The sequence below is a fragment of the Muscardinus avellanarius genome, assembly GCF_963383645.1.
Source record: "Muscardinus avellanarius genome assembly, chromosome: 12".
Classification (NCBI taxonomy): Eukaryota; Metazoa; Chordata; class Mammalia; order Rodentia; family Gliridae; genus Muscardinus; species Muscardinus avellanarius.
The window spans coordinates 54931536-54951309 of record NC_137798.1 but is presented as its reverse complement, the minus strand read 5'-3'; positions in this window follow the sequence as shown (position 1 = coordinate 54951309).

Genomic DNA, 19774 nt, shown 5'->3' with positions numbered 1-19774 from the left:
GATTCTTTTTTATTTTTATTTTTTCCTGGTGGTACTGGGTATTGAACCCAGGAGCATTCTATCTCTAACCTATACTTCCAGCCATTTTTTTTTTTTTTTTGGTGGTGGTACTGGGGTTCCTGGAAGCCCTTCTACTTCTGGGCTACACTCCCAGACCTATTTATATATATATATATATATATATATATATATATATATATATATATATATTTTTTTTTTTTTTTTTTTTTTTTTTTTAATTTGGAAACAGGGTCTCTTAAGCCAGCGAGGCTGGCTTCGAACCTGCGCGATCCTCCTGTCTCCGCCTCCCAAGCGCGGGGATTACAAGCGTGCGCCACCACGCCCGGCCATTTTTTTTTTTTTAAACAAGGTCTTGCTAGGTTGCTGAGCGTCTACTTGTTGCTGAGGCTGGCCTTGAACCTGTGATCCTCCTGCCTCAGCTTTTCAAGTCCTGGGATTATAGCCATTTGCCATCATTCCTGATTTAAAAACTATTTTTTAAGCCAGTAATTTAGAAACATCAGAAATGTGGCTTGGGCCAGGTGTGGTGATGCATCCTGTAACCTCAGCCTCAGGAGGCTGAGGCGGGAGAACTGAAAAATCCTGGGCAATTTAGCAAGACCCTGTCTTAACATTTCTAAAGGGGCAGGGGCGTATCTCTGTGGAAGAGGGCTTGCCAAGAATGGGTGAGCCCTTGAGTAGTGAAAAGTAGTGAACACGAAGGAAGGGAGCGAGGGAGGGAGGAAAATAAGGCTCCATTCTCCGTCTACCTTGCAAATGCTTATTTTTTTCACAGAGTCCCTAAACTGAATCACCCACAGGTCTCTAATTTCCCTACTTATATAACAACCAGTGCTTAGAATGGTTTGCTTACTTAATTTTCCTCGATTCGCTCTATTTCCTCTGTTAAAGCTGTGCTTTAATTTCCTTTGTATCCTCAGAACTCTGCCAGGTTGGCTCATACATACCGAACAGACGTATATTAAGTGAATGAATGAATGAAGTGAGCTGTGCTGACTTCCAGTCTGGTCAGAAGAGGAGTTTCTCCATTTCCTTAAACCGGAGGTTACTGGAGACACACGGTGGGTGCACGTGGTGGGGGGAGGCTGGAGACAGAAGACACCTGCGGCTGTGAGGGTGGGGATGGTGGCCACTGAGGAACCTCTGGAGCCCAGAGAATGTGGAGAGGGCTCGGGAAATGGGAGTAGGAAATGTATATAATAGCCGGGCGTGGTGGCGCACGCTTGTAATCCCCGCGCTTGGGAGGCGGAGACAGGAGGATTGCGCAGGTTCGAAGCCAGCCGCGCTGGCTTAGGAGACCCTGTTTCCAAATAAAAAATAGGTCTGGGAGTGTAGCCCGGAGGTAGAAGGGCTTCCAGGAACCCCAGTACCACAGAAAGAAAGAAAGAAAGAAAGAAAGAAAGAAAGAAAGAAAGAAAGAAAGAAAGAAAGAAAGAAAGAAAGAAAGAAGAAGAAGGAAGGAAGGAAGAGAAATGTATATAACACATTTACAGGCTATTTTTAGAGGCTCCTGAAGAGATAATCTGGCATGATATACATTGCTATTGCCTGCCTAACTCCATCTCCTCCTGCCTTGAGAAAGATTGGATTTGGTCTTCTTGAGGCCACCGGCTCTCAAAATTTAAAGAGGGCTGGGGATTACAGGTATGGTGGTGCATGCCTGTAATCCTAGTACATGGGAGGCTGAGACAGGAGGATTGCAGGTTCAAAGATAGCCTCAGCTAAAGGCTCTCAGCAACTTAGTGAGGACCCAGTTCTGAACAAAATAGAACTGGGGGTGTATCTTGTAGGTAGAATGTCCCTGAGCTCAATCCCCAGCACCACACAAAAAAGGAGAGCTGGAGATGTAGCCCTTGACCAGGTCAAGGCCTGAAGGAGTGGCCTGGATTCAATTCTGGCCAATGAGACAAGAGAAGAAATATACCAATGTAGAGGCAGAGCTCTGGAAGGGATTCTCCTGCTTTTAAGAAGAGACCAGGCCGGGCGTGGTGGCGCACACTTGTAATCCCAGCATTCGGGAGGCTGAGACCGGAGGATCACAGTTTGCAGACAGCCTCAGCTACTTAGTGAGGCCCTTTGCAACTCAGTGAGACCTGGTTTCAAAATAAAGAATAAAAAATAGGGCAGGGGGTGTAGCTCGGAGGTCGGATGCCCCTGGGTTCCGTCCTCAGACCCGCAAAAAAAAAAAAAAAAAAAAAAAAAAAAAAAAAAAGAAAGAAAGAAAGAAAAAGAGACCAGTAGGAGCTGGCCTGTGGTCCCAGTACTTGGGAAGCTGAGACAGGAATATCCCAGGTTTGAGCCCTGACCCAGAAATTAAGCAAGATCCCATTTCAAAATAAATAATAAAGCCAGGCATGGTGGTGCATGCCTGTAATCCTTGGAAGGCTGAGATGGGAAGATCACAGGTTCACAGCCAGCCTCAGCTACTTAGTGAGGCCTTCTGCAACTTAGTGAGACCCTATTTCAAATTAAAGAATAAAATATAGGACTGAGGGTGTAGCTCAGAGGTAGAACCCCCTGAGTTCAATCCCCCGTACCACAAAAATAAAAATAGCTGGGCGTGGTGGCGCACGCTTGTAATCCCAGCATTTGGGAAGTTGAGAAAGGAGGATCGCAGTTCACAGACAGCCTCAGCTACTTAATGAGGCCCTTTGTAACTCAGACCCTGTTTCAAAATGAAGAATAAAAAATAGGGCTGGGGGTGTAGCTCGGAGGTACAATGCCTCTGGGTTCCATCCTCAGTACTGCAAAAAAAAAAAAAAATTAAAATTAAAAAATAAGCCGGGAGTGGTGGCTCACGCTGTAATCCCAGCATTTGGGAGGCTGAGACCAGAGGATCGCGGTTTGTGGACAGCCTCAGCTACTTGGTGAGGCACTCCATAACTTAGTGAGACCCTGTTTCAAAATACAAAATAATAATAATTAAATATAGGGCAAGAGCCGGGCGTGGTGGCACACGCTTGTAATCCCAGCATTCGGAAGGCTGAGACCGGAGGATCGTGGCTTGCGGACAGCCTCAGCTATTTAGTCAGGCCCTCTGCAACTTAGTGAGACCCAGTTTCAAAATAAAGAATAAAAAATAGGACAGGGGGTTTAGCTCAGAGGTCGAATGCCCCTGGGTTCCATCTCTAGACTCGCAAAAAAACTAAACTAAAATAAATAAATAAATATAGGGCAAGAGGTGTAGCTCGGAGGTTGACTACCCCTGGGTTCCATCCCCAGACTCGCAAAAATAAATAAATATAAAAAAATAAATATAAATAAGTAAATTTTTAAAGGGCAAGTCAGAATATGGTGGCACATGCTTGCAATCCCAGTACTTGGGAAGCTGAGACAGTTAGGATCACAGGTTAACGGCCAGCCTCATCTACTTTGGCCCTCTGTAACTTAGTGAGACTCTATTTCAAAATAAAAGCTAAAAAATGGGGCTGGAGATGTAGCTCAGAGGCAGAATGACTCTGGGTTCAATCCCCAGTAAAAGAAAGAAAGAGAGGAAGAAAGAAAGAGAGGAAGAAAGAAAGAGAGAAAGAAAGAAAGAGGAAGAAGAGGAGGAGGAGGAAGAGGAGGAAGAAACAATTCTTTTCTCTTGACTCTGGAAATCTATGATTGGAAGCTTGCAGATGCCTGCACCATAAGAGGCCGCATAGAAGGTGACAGAGAGGAACGATGAACAGACTCTCCCATGATGTCGCTTAGCCCCTGAGTAAACCGGTCCTCGAGCCAGCCTCCCTATGCTGCTGTTGGATGGGACAGTGAGTCCTTCTCATCTTCAACCCCTTTGAATAGGGATCTCCGGGGCTCCAAGTCAGCAGCGGTTGTGGATTTGTGAAGACTCGGCTGGCTGGCTCCTTCAACCATCTTGTCTAATGATAGGCTATTGTACCAGGACTGGCCTTCATTTGTATGGCATGAACTAGGGTTGTAAGTTTCCCTAATGTGGACTCTCCTTCTGGAAGTCAGCATTTATAATGAAAAAAAAGTTAGCATACACTTATTTATTTTTGTGGTGCTAAAGATTGAACCCAGAGGTATTCTACCTCCAAACTACAGCCCCAGCTCTTTTTTATTTTTTGTGTAGAAACAGTCTTGCTAGATTGCTGAGAGACTTGCTACATTGCTGAGGATCCCGGGTTCTCCTGTCTTAGCCTCCTGAGTGCTGCGACTACAGGTGTGCACCACCATGCCCAGCTAACATTTCTTTATTTAGGTATTGGGAATTAAACCCAGGCGCATTCTACTTCTGAACTACATCCCCAACCTTTTTTTATTTATGTGTTTATCTGTTTATGTTGGTACTGGAAATTGAACTCAGTAACATTCTACTTCCAAGCTATATCCTGAGCCTATTTTTTTTAATTTTTTATTTTTTAATTGGTGCATTGTAATCATATATCACATTGGAATATAAGACCTGAGAGGATATACAAGCACACATCCAATTAGCCCTCATCCAGCCTCCATCCCATTCCCTCCCCCTCCCTTGATCCCATGCTTGTTTGGTGATTAACTTTGATACATTTGTTTATGTACTTCCTGTGTTTTAAAGAGGCTCCATCCTCCCCTATTCCATACCCTCTGATTGGTCACCTTAATTGCTTCACTATAGGGCCCTTTCTATACCTCGACCTCTTCCGGTTGCCCCTTTCCCCTAGTTTTTGCTGATTAGGGGAAGCATCTGATTTTTATTTTCTGCGATATTTCTCTGTGCATGCCGCCGTTGCAAGTACCAATCCCACTCTTGACGGCCCCAGTAGTGGCCTGGCTACCCGGTGGACTGATTCAGACCTCGCTGGCTCAAGCAGCGGCCTTGCCTCATGGGAGGCCCCGATTCTGGTCTCGCTGGCCCCGACACCAGCCTAACCCCTCAGCTGGCTCTGATCCCGGCCTCGGAGGCCCCAGTAGCGGCCTTGCCTCACGGCAGGCTCCGATGCCGGCCATTGGCCCCGGCACCGGCCTAACCCCTCGGCAGGCTCCAATCCCGGCCTCGGAGGCCCCAGCACCGGCCTAGCCTCACGGAGGGTTTGATCCCAGCCTCGCTGGCCCCAGCACTGGCCTAACCCCTCGGCAGGCTCCAATCCCAGCCTTGGAGGCCCCAGTAGTGGCCTTGCCTCCTGTCAGGCTCCGATGCCGGCCGCTGGCCCCAGCATCGGCCTAACCCCTCGGCAGGCTCCGATCCCGGCCTTGGAGGCCCCAGCACCGGCCTTGCCTCATGGTGAGCTCCGATCCCGGCCTTGCTGGCCTCGGCACCGATCTAACTCCTTGGCAGGCTCTTATCCCGGCCTCGAAGGCCCCAGCTCCAGCCTTGCCTCACGGCAGTCTTTGATGCTAGCCACTGGCCCTGGCATCAGCCTAATCCCTTGGCAGGTTCCGATCCCAGCCTCAGAGGCTGCAGTAGCGGCCTTGCCTCACGGCAGGCTCCGATGCTGGCCACTGGCCCCGACACCGGCCTAACCCCTCAGCAGGCTCTTATCCTGGCCCCGGAGGCCCCAGCACCGGCCTTGCCTCACAGCAGGCTCCGATCCCAGCCTCACTGGCCCCAGCATCGTCCTAACCCCTTGGCAGGCTCCAATGTCAGCCATTGGCCCCGGCACCAGCCTAACCCCTCGGCAGGCTCCGGTCACTACCTCGAAGCTCCAGCACTGGCCTTGCCTCACAGTAGGCTCCAATCCTGGCCTCACTGGCCCCAGCACCGGCCTAACCCCTCGGCAGGCTCCGATCCTGGCCTCGGAGGCTCCAGCACCAGCCTTGCCTCATAGCAGGCTCCAATCCCAGCTTTGCTGTGTCCGTCGCCGGCCTCACCCCTCGGCAGGCTCCAATCCGAGCACCCTCTTCACCCAACCAATTGTCCCACGTTCTCAAGGGTGTGTGGTGGTAGCATTCTGCCTCTGGGGTTATTATTTCAAAGGTTCCAGATGTAATGCATCAGGTCTCTGCCTCCCCTGAGTACTGGCCACTACCATTGCCACTGCCTCCACCATTTCAAATCTTTCCCAAGCTCTTTTTCCACTCTGAATGTTGTCCAGTGTTCCTAAGCATGCGTGACGGTAGCATTCGACATTTGGTGTAATTTCTCCAAAAAAATAAGGTTGGTAGGATCCGATTTCTGCTTCTCCTGAATACAAGTCTCCACCGCCATCGCAGAGACCACTTTCAATACTGCCTTTCTCCTTGGTCTCCGCTAAACTCTCTCCTTACAGGTGATGTCCAAGATTCTTAACAATATAGAGAAACAGCAGTCCTCCTTCACGGGGAATTTTTCCTAAGTTCCAGTGCATTTGGATAAGTTTTTTCTTCATCTCCAGTATCCTGGCATCCGCAATGGCCTTCTTAACCCCTCTCCAATATTTTTCTTTTTTCTTTTTCTTTTCTTTTTTTTTTTTTCTCAATAAGAGAAGACAGTATGTGTGGTTTGAGGAGGTAGTGGGATCAGGCACTCAGTAGCACTGTGACACGGCCCGGTTTCCCCATGGGTCCAGCGTGCTCCACACTGCTCCGCGTGGGGCCCAGAGTCCTGCCATCCAGGCCCCGGCTGGCATGCCCCGCGCAACCCCCGCCCGGGACCTAGGGTACTGGGCCCGGTTTCTCCAGGGGTCTGGCGTGCTATGTGCGGTCCGGCCTGGAGCCCAGAGTCCTGCAACCCAGGCCCCGGCTGTTCTGGGATCCAACGTGCCCCACCCGACCCCTGCCCGGGACCCAGGGTCTTGCTGGGCCCAGTTTCTCCAGGGGTCTGGCATGCTACACGTGGTCCGGCCCGGGGCCCAGAGTCCTGCGACCCGGGCCCCGGCTGGCGTGCCCTGCGCGACCCCCGCCCAGGACCCAGGGTACTGGGCCCGGTTTCTCCAGGGGTCTCCTCAAGCCTATTTTATTTTTGTTTTGAAATAGCATCTCACTAAGTTGCCAAGGCTGGCCTTAAATCTGCGATCCTCCTATCTCAGCATCCCAAGTACTGGGATGACAGGTGTGAGCCACCACGCCCAGTAGGATATGCTTATTTTAAATGTGGCAGTGAATTATTAGGCTCACCTGGCAACAGGTGCCTTGCCTAAACAACCTTGCTGCCCAAGTCTGTAGGCGAGTGGATTCTGTTGAAAGAAGCAGCTGGACCATGGGTACTCATGTAAGAGACTGGGCTAAGGGTTGTGCACTATTTCATTTGTAGCACAAATATTTGTTTTCAGTTGGAGGAGACGTTCCATATTAATTAGAGATAGAATTGCTGACTTGGTTTATAGAATTCCGACAAGAAACACTCCTCACGCTTGACTCTAGAAAGTGAGGGTGAGAAAGGAGGGGTGACATTCCTGCTACAGTGGCTTAGATCCGATGGCACCCCCAATGAAATGTCTAGGAATCACAGAAGATGGTGACATCAAACACAGATCCAATTAACCCTTCTATTTGGCCACTGATTGCATTTTAGAAATTCTATTTTATTTTTCCCCTCATTGATTTTAGATGTTGACAAAATTTTTTAATAATCTATTCTTTTTTAAATCTTCTCCCACCCCACATAGTGACCCATTTCCCTCCTCCCATTTGAGCAAAGAATAGGCTCTATTCATTCCTGACTCAGAGGAGGTTTGCAGCAAGGCAGAGAGCACGGTTTGCCTGTGAGACATTTCTTTCTTGAATTTTGTTTCCAAAAGCTTAAACCAGCTGAGCATGGTGGCACACACTTATAATCCCAATACTTTGGAGGCTGAGACAGGAAGATCACAGGTTAAGGCCAGCCTCAGCAACTTAAAGAGACTCTCAACAATCTAACAAGACCCTGTTTTAAAACAAAAATGAAAAAATGAAAAAATGTAAAAAGAGCTAGGGGTATATCTTGGAGGTAGAATGCCCCTGGGTTTAATCATAGTACAAACAAAATAAAAGTTAAGTCATTAATTAATTTATGAGGTGTGGTGGGGGACATGTGAGGGAAATATGAAAAAAGTGGAATGCCCATTAGGCTAAAAGGTTCCTGAAGGAACAGAGGACCTGGAGGGATGGAGCTGAGGGAGGCAGGAGAAGCAGGGCAAGAAGCAGCCATGTGGAAAGCTGAGATAAAAGGATCCCGGGCAGAAGGGCTGCCGTGAGAAGGACCAGAGTGGACATAGGGGTCCAGGGCCTCATAACCATGGCAAGCCAGATGTGTGACCCAAGATGGAGCCCGGCAGGGGATATGAGCCGACCACAACCTTATGAGTTGAGGAGGAAGGTTTGGATTTTATGTGAAGTGCAAAGGGGTGTTACCACGGAATGCAGAAAGGAGAATAAAGATGCATTTCTGTGATAAAATATTTACCTGGACTGCAAAACATAGATTGCTCAGAGGTAGAAAGGCCCCCCTCCAGTTCAATTCCCAGCAATATTACACACACACACACAAATATCCCAGACTTCTAACATTGCACCACAGGAAAGCCAGCAGATTTGAAGGGACCGCTCTGGCCAGGACAATGATGTCTCCACGGTCATCAGTGCAGCTCAGTGAATGACTAATGACCAGAGGCTGGCATGCCTCGTCCCTGTGAACTCTGGGCTTCCAAATGACCCTTGGGGCAAGGGGGCAAAGGGGACAGTCTAACATGCTGGGGACCATTTTATTTCCTGCCAGAAAGGAAGAGGTGAAATTGAGGTTAAACTGATTTGATTTTTTTGTGTGTGTGGTACTGGGGGTGGAACCCAGGGACTTTTCTACCTCTGGACTATACTCACAGACCTATTTTATATTTTATTTGGAAACAGGGTCTTACTAAGTTGCTGAGAGCCTCACTAAGTAGCTGAGGCTGGCTTCAAACCTGTGTGATCCTCCTGTCTCAGCCTCCCAAGTGCTGGGATTACAAGTGTGCGCCACCACGCCTGGCTGGTTGATTTAAATACATGAAAAAAATTGGCCTCTTTTGTGACCCACGCTTAAGGCCCAGGAGTCATACTACAAACGCTGCCTACTTAGAACCCAGATTCAATGGCATGACTCTCTACATTAAATTAGTTGTGTTCACTTAAAGCAGGCCAGAAGTGGTGATGCATGCCTATAGACCCAGTACTTGGGAGGCTGAGTCAGGAGGATTGCAGGTTTGTGGCCAGACTCAGCAAATTAGCAAGGCCCTTTTCTACCTAGTGAGATTCTCTTTCAAAATAAAAAATAAAATAGGAGCCAGGCATGATGGCACACACTTGTTATCTCAGTATTTGGGAGGCTGAGACAGCAGCCTCATAGGTCCGAGGCCAGCCTCAGCTTCTTGGTGAGGCCTTCTGCAACTTAGTGAGACCCTGTTTCAAATAAATAATAAAAGATGGAACTGAGCCAGGCGTGGTGGCGCACGCTTGTAATCCCCATGCTTGGGAGGCTGAGACAGGAGGATCGCGCAGGTTCGAAGCCAGCCTCAGCTACTTGTGAGGCTCTCGAGCAACTTAGTGAGACCCTGTTTCCAAATAAAATAGAAAATAGGTCTGGGAGTATAGCCCGGAGGTAGAAAAGCCCCTAGGTTCCACCCTCAGTACCACAAAAAATAAAAAAATAAAAAATAAATAAAAGATGGGACTGGAGATGTAATTTGGAGGTAAAATGTCCCTGGGTTCCATCCCAAGCACCAAAAAATTAATTAACTAATTAATTCATTAAATAGGGCTGAAGGTATAGCTCAGAGGCAAAATGCCCCTGAGTTTAATTCCCACAAAAGAAAAGAAAAGAAGGGAGGGAAGGAGGGAGTAAGGGAGGAGAGAAGAAAAGAAACCTACCTGAAGCCGGAGACTCTAAGTACCCATCTTTCTCATAGAGAGGCACATTGTGCCTGCTGCAGCCTGCCCTAAATAAAGCCCAACTAACAGCTCTGGACATTCTCTTTATTTATGTATGTATTTTTATTGGTATTGGAGATTGAACTCAGGGGTATTCTATGTCTGAGCCACACTCTCAGCCCTTTTTTAAAATTATTTCTTATTTTGAAACAGGGTCTTGTTCAATTGCTGAGGATGGAGCCTGTCATCCTCCTGTCTCAGCCTTCCAAGGACTAGGATTGCAGGTGTGTACCACCACACCCAGCTGGAAACTCCTTTCTGGATTTAAGGACAAGAACCTCAGATCGCCCAATCTAATTCTCGGTTGCAAGCAACAGAAGCCAGCCCCAGCTCATATCATCTAACCTGGACAGTTTTGGAAGGGAGAACTAAAGTACAAGGTTCAGGAAATGGGCTGGAAACCAAGACAGGCAGAAAGGACAACGGCCAAGGTCATTCATTCCCCAGGATGTCCTTGCTTGCTGACACTCCTCTGCTACCACAGAACTCCACCACCGCCTCTAGTGGCTTCTGAACCATCCTTGAACCTCCTGCTTCCTCCCTGGTTATTCATAGTCCCAGAGAAAGTCTCACTGACTGAGCCTGGCTCCTGCCCCATAGCTGGGATATCTTGGATAGGGAAAGGAGGATTGTCCCTGAATGTAGAGGAGGTGCTGAGCAGAGAATAAGCCCAAGGGCTGGGGGCGCAGCTCAGTGGTAGAGGCACTTGCCTAGCAGGTGTGAAGCCCTGGGTTCAATCCCCACCACTGCAAAAAAAAAAAAAAAAGGGAAAAGAAACTTGACAAATGTCCATCACATTCTCAACCACTCAGGAAGGACCCACAAAAGAGTGCTGAATCTCCGACAGCTCCAGCTCTCATTAACTACCTTGGAAACGTGTGCACCTTACTTCCTGTAATCAAAGTCCTATAAAAAGCTTTATGCAAGCTCATAATTTCCCTCTCAGACCAATTTGTAACCCATGACCCGATTCCTGCCATGTACTTGGCCCTAAGTTGCTTCCTGCTGAGTTTACATCACTGTAGCAATTCCCAGCTCAGGACTAAAAGGCTCCCCAGGCGGCTCAGCTCACAGCAGCCTTTTGCACTTGAGGGCTCACCTCTAACCACCACCCTGAAGCACTCGGGCCTGTTGGCTTCCTGGTGAAGTGAAAAGGGAAGATAAGCCAAAGGGCCACAGATTCAGAAGATTATTTTCATCTTTCTACTTATAGGCAGAGCTCTATTCTCAGAAAAACAGAAATATGGCCTATTTTTAAGCTCTTCAAAAAGCAAGAAAATGCTATTCCTGATCTATCTCGTGGTAAATAAGACACAGCTGTATCTGAAGATTCAGCAGAAAACAGAGAACACTTGATAAAAAATGGGGAGGGTTAGGGCTTTCTTCAACTGCTCAAGGCGCAGGAGGAAGAGGCGTCCCCGGGATCATGACAACGCCCAGGGATGAGCCTTCCTCACCGCCCTGACTGCTACTCCGGGTTCTCCAGCGCAGGGCAGCGTCCACTGTGTACAGGTCCAGGAGGGAAAGGGTCCGTGCTGAGACCTAGAAGTCCCAGAGGGAAAGGAGCCTCAGGATCATGTCTAACAAAGAATGCCCTTTTTATAGATGCTTATCAGGATCCAGGATGTGACGAGAGGAGCCTTGGAAAGGGAAAAGCCAGGTGAGGCCGCGGGCATATTCAGACCCAGTGTTGTTTGACAGTGAGTCACAAAGCTCAGAAAGGACTTAGGAACTTTAAATGGCCAATAAATGCTTAATAAGTGTGTATTACCTACTTTTCTTTTTTTTCTTTTTCTTTTTTTTTTTTTTTTAGTAATGGGGATTGAACCCAGGGGCATTCTATCTCTGAGCTACACCCCCAGCCCTATTTTTTATTCTTTATTTTGAAACAGGGTCTCACTAAGTTGCAGAGGATCTAAGTAGCTGAGGCAGGCTATGAACCTAAAATCCTCCTTTCCCAGCTTTGTAAGTACTGGGATTCCAGCTGTGCGCCACCATGTCATCTCTAATCTTTCCCCCCCCCCCCTCCGGTCTGGGGATGGAACCCAGGGGCATTTGACCTCCGAGGTACACCCCCTGCCCTATTTTTTATTCTTTATTTTTGAAACCGGTCTCACTGAATTGCAGAGGGCCTTACTAAGTAGCTGAGGCTGTCCGCGAACCGCGATCCTCCAGGTCTCAGCCTCCCGAATGCTGGGATTACAAGTGTGTGCCACCACCCCAGGCTCCATCTCTAATCTTTAAAAAGAAAAATGTTGGAGCCAGGCGTGGTGGCTCACGCTTGTAATTCCAGCATTTGGGAGGCTGAGATAGGAGGATAGCGGTTCACAGACAGCCTCAACTTCTTAGTGAGACCCTTTGCAACTCAGTGAGACCCTGTTTCAAAATAAAGAATAAAATTAAATAAAAATAGAGCTAGGGGTAGAGCTCAGAGCTAGAATGTCCCGGGGTTCCGCTCCCAGTACCAAAAACAAACAACAAAAAAAAACCTGGAAAACTTTTAAGTCAAGCCCAAATCTTTTCAATGCTTTTTTTTTTTTTTTTTTGTAATACTGGAGGTTGGACCACAAGGGCATTCTACCTCCAAGCTATACCCCCAGCCCTATTTTTCTTTTTGTTTGAAATAGGGTCTCGCTAGGTTGCTGAGCGTCTCGCTAGATTGCTGAGGCTGGTCTTGAACCTGAGAGCCTCTTTCTCAGCCTAATGCTTGCTGTTTTAGTTTTCCTTAACTTCTCCACTTAGTTCACTCTCTATTTAAAGGATCTCATATGGTTAGTTTGGCCAAAGGAAGGACAAAGTCCCCCTAGGATGTATAGCCCTCCACCGACCCCAGCCCATGTGACTAAGCAGCTGATTAGCAGGCTCCTGAGAGCCAGAGCATCAATGGCCCCAAACTGGCTGTTGGCCAACAGCAGACAGGTCCCGACTGGTCTTACCTGAGGCTTGGAAATCTTCTTTGTACCCTTCCCTGAGGTGCGGTGAAGAGCCCAGGCAGGAACCCGGCAACTTCTGCTGGGCTTGGGGTGTGTGGGCGTGCCGGCTTGGACAGACTCCAAGGCAGCCTCCGAAATGGAGGAAAGGTACAAAGTCCGAAGGAAAAGAGCAAATTTTCATATTCGGAGGGCTCTGGAGTGGGGCAGAAGCTCATGTCACCTTCCATGCTTTTCCTCTTATAACCAATCACTTTGCCCAAGGAGTTTCTACCTCATGTAGCAGCAGGTACCCTAAAAAAGAGGAGGGCGGCACTCACCTGTGGTCCCAGGACTTGGGAGGCTGAGACAGGAGGGTCAGAGGTTCAAGGCCAGCCTCAGCTACTTAGCTAGACCCTGTTTCAAAATAAAAGAGACTGAGGGTGTAGCTCAGAGGTACAATGTCTCTAGGTTCAAGGCTCAGTATCAAAAACAAAACAAACAGGGTGTATTCATTTTGAGTCACCCCCCCATGCCATTTTGGCATGGAGTTGTATTTCTATTTTCTGTATTTCTATCTTTCTAATAAACTTCTTTAAATCTTTAAAAAAAAAAAAAAAACAGCCGGGCGTAGTGGCGCACCCCTGTAATCCCAGCATTCGGGAGGCTGACACAGGAGGATTGCCATTCGAGGACAGCTTCAGCTACTTAGGCCCTGTGCAACGCAGTGAGACACTGTTTCAAAATAAAGAATAAAAAATAGGGCTGGGGGTGTAGCTCAGTGGTCGAATGCCCCTGGGTTCCATCCCCAGCAACACACACACACACACGCAACACACACGCACACAGAAGAGGAAAGTACAACTACTGTAAGATGCTATATTTTTCAGTCACAGGTGAAGCTAAAGTGCATAGCATTTGTAAATATCATATAAAATACAAAGCACCTAATATCTAAGTTCCTCACAACATTCTCCTGAACATGATTGACAATGGCTGAGGGACATGGAATGAGGAGTTTTTGTGTGACTCGCATTTCTTTCTTTCCGCTTCTCAGCTGTCACACTCGCCCCATAATTGAAGGCGTCTGGCCTGTTATTACATCAGGAGAACGCTAACATTTCTCAGGGGACCTCCCGACCCCTGGGAGCTTTTACTTTCTCTCTAAAGAAGATACAACATTCTTGAAGAGTGAGTGATTTATCAGGTTAGTTAAGGCATAAATTACTCAGCCATCAATCTTTACATCAATTAGATCTGCCTAGATTGACCATCTTAGCCAAGCTACTTATTGGAAGGCAAGCCCTAGTGGGTCAGAAATTCCCATGGTGAGTTCAACAAGCAGAGTTGGGGACCTTGGCACTCCTGTGGCTTGTGGTGTGAGATTTTTGGTATTGGGGATTGAACCCAGGGACAGTCTACCTCTGAGCTGCACCTCTAGCCCTATTTTATTTTTTTGTTTGAAACAGGCTCTCACTAGTTTGCTGAGAGTCTTGGCCTTGAACCTGTGATCTTCCTGTCTCAGCCTCCCAAGTACTGGGATTATAGGTGTGCACCTCCATATCTGGCTTCCTTCTCTCTTTTCTACTTCTTAACTTACATTTTTCACTTCCTTCTTTCCTTCTTTCCTTCCTCCCTTCCTTCCTTCCTTCCTTCCATCCTGCAGGGGGAATGTATACCCCCTCCAAGACTCAGCACTACGCTCTGAAGCTGCCCAGCTCCCTGAAGCCTCAGCCAGCAACAGCCCCTTCTCCTCTTTCCTCCCTGCCTCCCTTGCCACTAATCCCCCCGCCCACTCTTCTCCCAAAGAACCCAGTCAACGCTCCACCCTGAAAAGCCTCTCAGCTCTATTCACCTTCTCCAGCCTCCGAAGGGACCTCCCTTCTCTCTCCTCACCACACGTTCATGCCTCAACCCACTAGTTCCTGGCATCCAGCTGCTGCACTCCGCAGAAATGCTTTCTGAGGCCAGAGACAGCCCAGGGGCTAGACTCTGGAAAATCTGGCCTTGACTTTCCCAAATGGGACTCTCTCCCATACCTCCTGCTTCTCTAACCACTCGGGTCTTGTTTCTCTACCCAGCCCTTAACACTTGCCTTTTCAAAAACAGCGTTGACTCCGCTGGATGTTTACAGCTACTCCTCCGATGGGTTCACTCATTGCTTATAAGCTGCTAATTCCAAATGTCTATCTCTAGCCTTGAACCCTCTTCTGAGTTTCGGACCATTTCCAAGTGCATTTAGCCGCATCATCCACAGGCCTTTAAATACACAAGTCTTAAGCCCAGCTCCTCCAGGGCCGCATCTCTTCTCTAACTTCCACTCCTCAGAAAATGCCTTGACTTTATTGACAGAATAGTTTTCTTCAAATATCAGAAATTTTATTAACAAGAAAAGTCTCCAAGCTGGGCACAGTGGTGCATACCTATAATTCCAGTACTTGGGAGGCTGAGACAGGAAGATCACAGGTTCAAGGGCAGCATGCTGTAACTTACCATGACCTTGCTTCAAAATTTAAAAAAATATATTTTTGGTGGTATTGGAGTTCCTGGAAACCCTTCTACCTCCGGGCTACACCCCCAGAACTATTTTTTTATATTTTTATTTGGAAACGGTTTCTTAAGCCAGCGGGGCTGGCTTCGAACCTGCGCCATCCTCCTGTCTCCGCCTCCCAGGCACAGGGACAAGCGTGCGCCACCATGCCCGGCTCAAAATAAATTTTTTAAAAATAGGGCTGAGGGTATAGCTCAGAGGTAGAATGCCCCTGGGTTCAATCCCGAGTACCACACACAGACAAAGTAAAAAAAAAAAAAGAAAGAGAGGGAGGGATAGAAGGAAGGAGGGAAAGAGAAAAGAGAAAAAAGAAACTACAGTTACAGTAAATAAATCCCAAAGACACAAAATAATACAGAGGACATTTGTGATGCCCACAAAAACAAACAAGCAAAAGACACTGAAAAATAACATAAAAGATCTTTGAATAAAGAAACGCCAAAACAGCATAGAAAAGCATGTTAAAGCAGCAAATTTAAGTGGTATCTTAAGAGACAACTGGTGAAGACCAGACATGTCTGACAATTAAGAAATAATTAACTGATGGTACTTGCTTGGATTTAATTTGCTTGGGCCTACTATTTTAAATTGAAAAGATCAAAGAACATAGTTACCTGGAATATGGTATTCCCCGTTGGCAAAGTGGATTTGCCTGCTGGCTCTGCCCAACACAGCTGGAGAGTGCGCTTCTGGAAGTGTTTATGATCTGTCTATGGTAAGGGCCCAACCACGGGCAGACGCCACAGTGCGCCAGACAGACAGTGAGAAGCTTTGCCTAAACAAACTTACATCACAAATAAAACTCACTTTCTCCAAGTGGCTCCAAGATGGAAGAGAACTGGATCCGAATCAATATTCCTCAGTTCCCAGTTCCAATGTGCATATATATTCACTGGCCTTTGGTAAAAAGACAAGTTTTCTGAGATGATTTCCAGCTCTAAAAATGGACTGTCTCACAAGGACGGACGGACGGAAGGAAGGAAGGAAGGAAGGAGAGAAAGAAAGAAAGAAAGAAAGAAAGAAAGAAAGAAAGAAAGAAAGAAAGAAAGGAAGAAAGAAAGAAAGAAAGAAAGAAAAAAAGAAAGAGAAATCACTCGACAAAATCAAGCTCAAGAAGAGATGGCTGAGCGTTCGAAATTCCCAGTCCTGCCAACAGACTTGCAGAATGTTCAAATATAACTTCTGGGTTGCCAAAAAAAAAAAGGCATAATGTTAGCTTACATTTCTAGGAAATGTTAGATGGAGCAATTTGGAAAATCCACTTGCTGTGCCTACGCCTGCATCTAAAACAATAAATGGTCCATTTTTCTCTGGAATTTGAGTTCTGCTGAATTAATCTCTTTCCAAGACAAAAGCTTGAAAGTAAACATGTTGAGTCACTCCTAGCACGCCTGCTGGCCGAGGCTACCAGTGGTCCCCGCTTTCTGTGCAACCCAGCTCTAGTAGGAACTGCGTATCTGAAGCAGAGTGAGCCACAGATGCTCAGCTCCGTTCCTGGCACTTCTCCAAAGGCCAGCCCCAGATTTAATTATCCACTTATCTGAAGCCGAAAAGGATGTCTGAAGCATTCTAGTAATCCACGCTCGTGGTCCCCACTTGCTCGCGTCTCAGTCCCAGAACCTCCTCGCTCAGTTTTAAGGGACACGTGTTCAAGCAGAGGACGTGTGCTTCTTCTTACTGAACAAACAATTCTCGAAACACGCTCAGGAAGCCGAGTTCTGTGGTGCACTCCTGCGATTCCAGTACTTGGGAGGCCAAGACGGGAGGATCAAAGGTTGAAGACCAGCCGTGGTAATTTAGCGAGACCCTCAGCAACTTAGCAAGATCCTGTTTCGAAATAAAAAGGGCTGCCGGGCGTGGCGCACGCTTGTAATCCCCCTGCTTAGAAGGCGGAGAGAGGAGGATGGCGCAGGTTCGAAACCAGCTGCACTGGTTTAAGAGACCCTGTTTCCAAATTTTTTTTTAAAGTATCAAATAGGTCTGGGAGTGTAGCCCGGAGGTAGAATGGTTTCCAGGAACCCCAGTATCACTAAAAATAAAATAAAATAAAATATAATAAAATAGCCGGGCGTGGTGGTGCACGCTTGTAATCCCCGTGCTTGGGAGGCGAAGACAGGAGGATTGTGCAGGTTCGAAGCCAACCTCGCTGGCTTAAGAGACCCTGTTTCTAAATAAAAATATAAAAATAAGTCTGGGAGTGTAGCCCGGAGGTAGAAGGGTTTACAGGAACCCCAGTACCACCAAGAAATAATAAAATAAAATAAGATAAAATAAAAAGGACTGGGGGCATAGCTCAGAGGTAGAATGCCCCTGAGTTTGATTCCCCAGTACTGGAAAATAATAAATAAATAAGTATATTTGTGTGTGTGTGTGTGTGTGTGTGTGTGTGTGTGTGTGTGTATATATATATATATATATATATATATACAAGTAAAGTTGTAAGAATGTTCTACTAGGGATAAAGATATAGTCCATTGGTCTGTAGGCTATATACAGTACAGAGGGAGGATGCTGGAAAGAAGGCGGCCCAGGTCCTCAGCACTCAGGCCTTTTAACTGGGCTCGCTCACAGCTTCTACTGCCACTTACCAGCACAGGACTCTAACCTGCAGCTGGATCTGCAGGGGTCCCAGGGCTGCATTCATTTCAGGCTACCTCTGCCATCCCTCACCCTGACCTTTGCCCTGCTGACCCTATATTCAGTGAATTCTGCAAACCCCCAGGGACAAAGGAACTGCCTGCACTTACATCACGGTCACCTCGGGGGTCCTGTTGGCTCCAGCGGCTGCTGTCAGGCAGAAGCAGAAGGTCCGCTTGCCGTGGGCGTTGGCAGATGGCGGGGCAGCAAGGCAAAGCACGAGCTGCCTGCTGCAGGTCTGCTTTTCCAGCCGGCACCTCCTCTGCCCAGTCCTTGGAAGCATCCCTCCTCGGGGTGATAATGAGCAAATCCCTGAGGCTCAGAGGATGCTGCCCAGCCCATTCTAGTCCCACCAAGGCCAAGGGACTGGGAGAAGGCTGAGTTTGTGACTCAGACAGGCCTTTTTTGAGACTGACCTGGGTTCTCAGAAAAGGCTTTCCCCCGCCCCTGAGCTGATAGATGTGTGTGAGCTCCCGACTTAGAGCCCATTTATCAGGCGGCGTGGAGGGGGTTTCCCGTACCGCGGCATCGGAACCAGGACCCAGCCTGCCCAGAGCCAAGTCTAGCCTGGATTTCACTGTTGTGAATTAAGTCCCATTTTCGCTTAAACTGCATTAGCTGCAGTTCTTTGCCTGAAAGTTTCCCCACTAATAAACACCTAACCTCATCCCTTTCCCAGTTTCTCCCAACTCACTTAGATGAGTATCTTCCCTTCCCTTTGTGATCTTTGCCTAAAATGCTCCCCGTCCTTACAGATGGTCCAGAGCCACCCTACAGGCCTTTGAACTCAGGTTAAGGGCTAGAGTCTTCAGTGGGAATGCATTCCGTTCTGCAATCGGCTCCTGAGCGACTTTCCATAGTGCTAACCTCATCCTTGCTGTAATACCAGTCTTCAACCACAAGGTTTTTAGCCTCTTGCTGAGAAAACAGAATTCTCATTTAATGTGTCTTACTGATGTAAAAGGCAGAGGGGAGGCACCCAGCATGAGACACAGTGAGGGCCCATGGCACGCGATCATGTTTTTATTTTATTTATTTTTATTTGTATTTTGCAGTACTGGGGATGGAACCCAGAAGCATTCTACCTCTGAGCTACACCCCCAGCCCTATTTTTTAGTCTTTTAATATAATTAAATTTATTTATTTATTTATTTATTTTGTGGTACTGGGGATGGAACCCAGGGACATTCTATTTTGGGCTACACCCCCAGCCCTATTTTTTATTCTTTATTGTGAAACAGGGTCTCACTGAGCTGCAAAGGGCCTCACTAAGTACCTGAGATTGGCTGCAAACTGTGATCCTCCTGTCTCAGCCTCCCAAATGCTGGGATTACAAGCGTGTCCACCACGCCCGACCTAGTCTTTTTATTTTTGAAACAGGGTCTTACTGAGTTGCAAAGGGCCTCACTAAGTAGCTGAGGCGGGCCATGAACCTCGATCCTCCAGTCTCAGCCTCCTGAATGCTGGGATTACAAGCGTGCACCACCACACCCGGTTATTTACTTATTTATTTTTGTATATGGTACTGGAGATTGAACCCAGGGGCATTCTACCTATGAGTTACACCCCAACTCTATGTTGTTTTTATTTTGAAATAGGGTCTCACCAGGTTGATGAGTCTTGCTACTTGTGAGGCGGTCCTTGAACCTGTGATCCTCTTGTCTCAGCCTCGCAAGTACTAAGATTACAAGCATGCGCCACCACACCCGTCTGCACTCATGTTTTTAAACAAATGCCAGTATTCAATTGCGTGTTGTGTACCAGGCTGTGTGCTTACCTCCCTGCACACAATTTTTATTAATTCTTACAGCAACCCATGTGCCAGGTACTGTGACCTCCCATTCAGAAGAAGATGTATTGAGGTTTT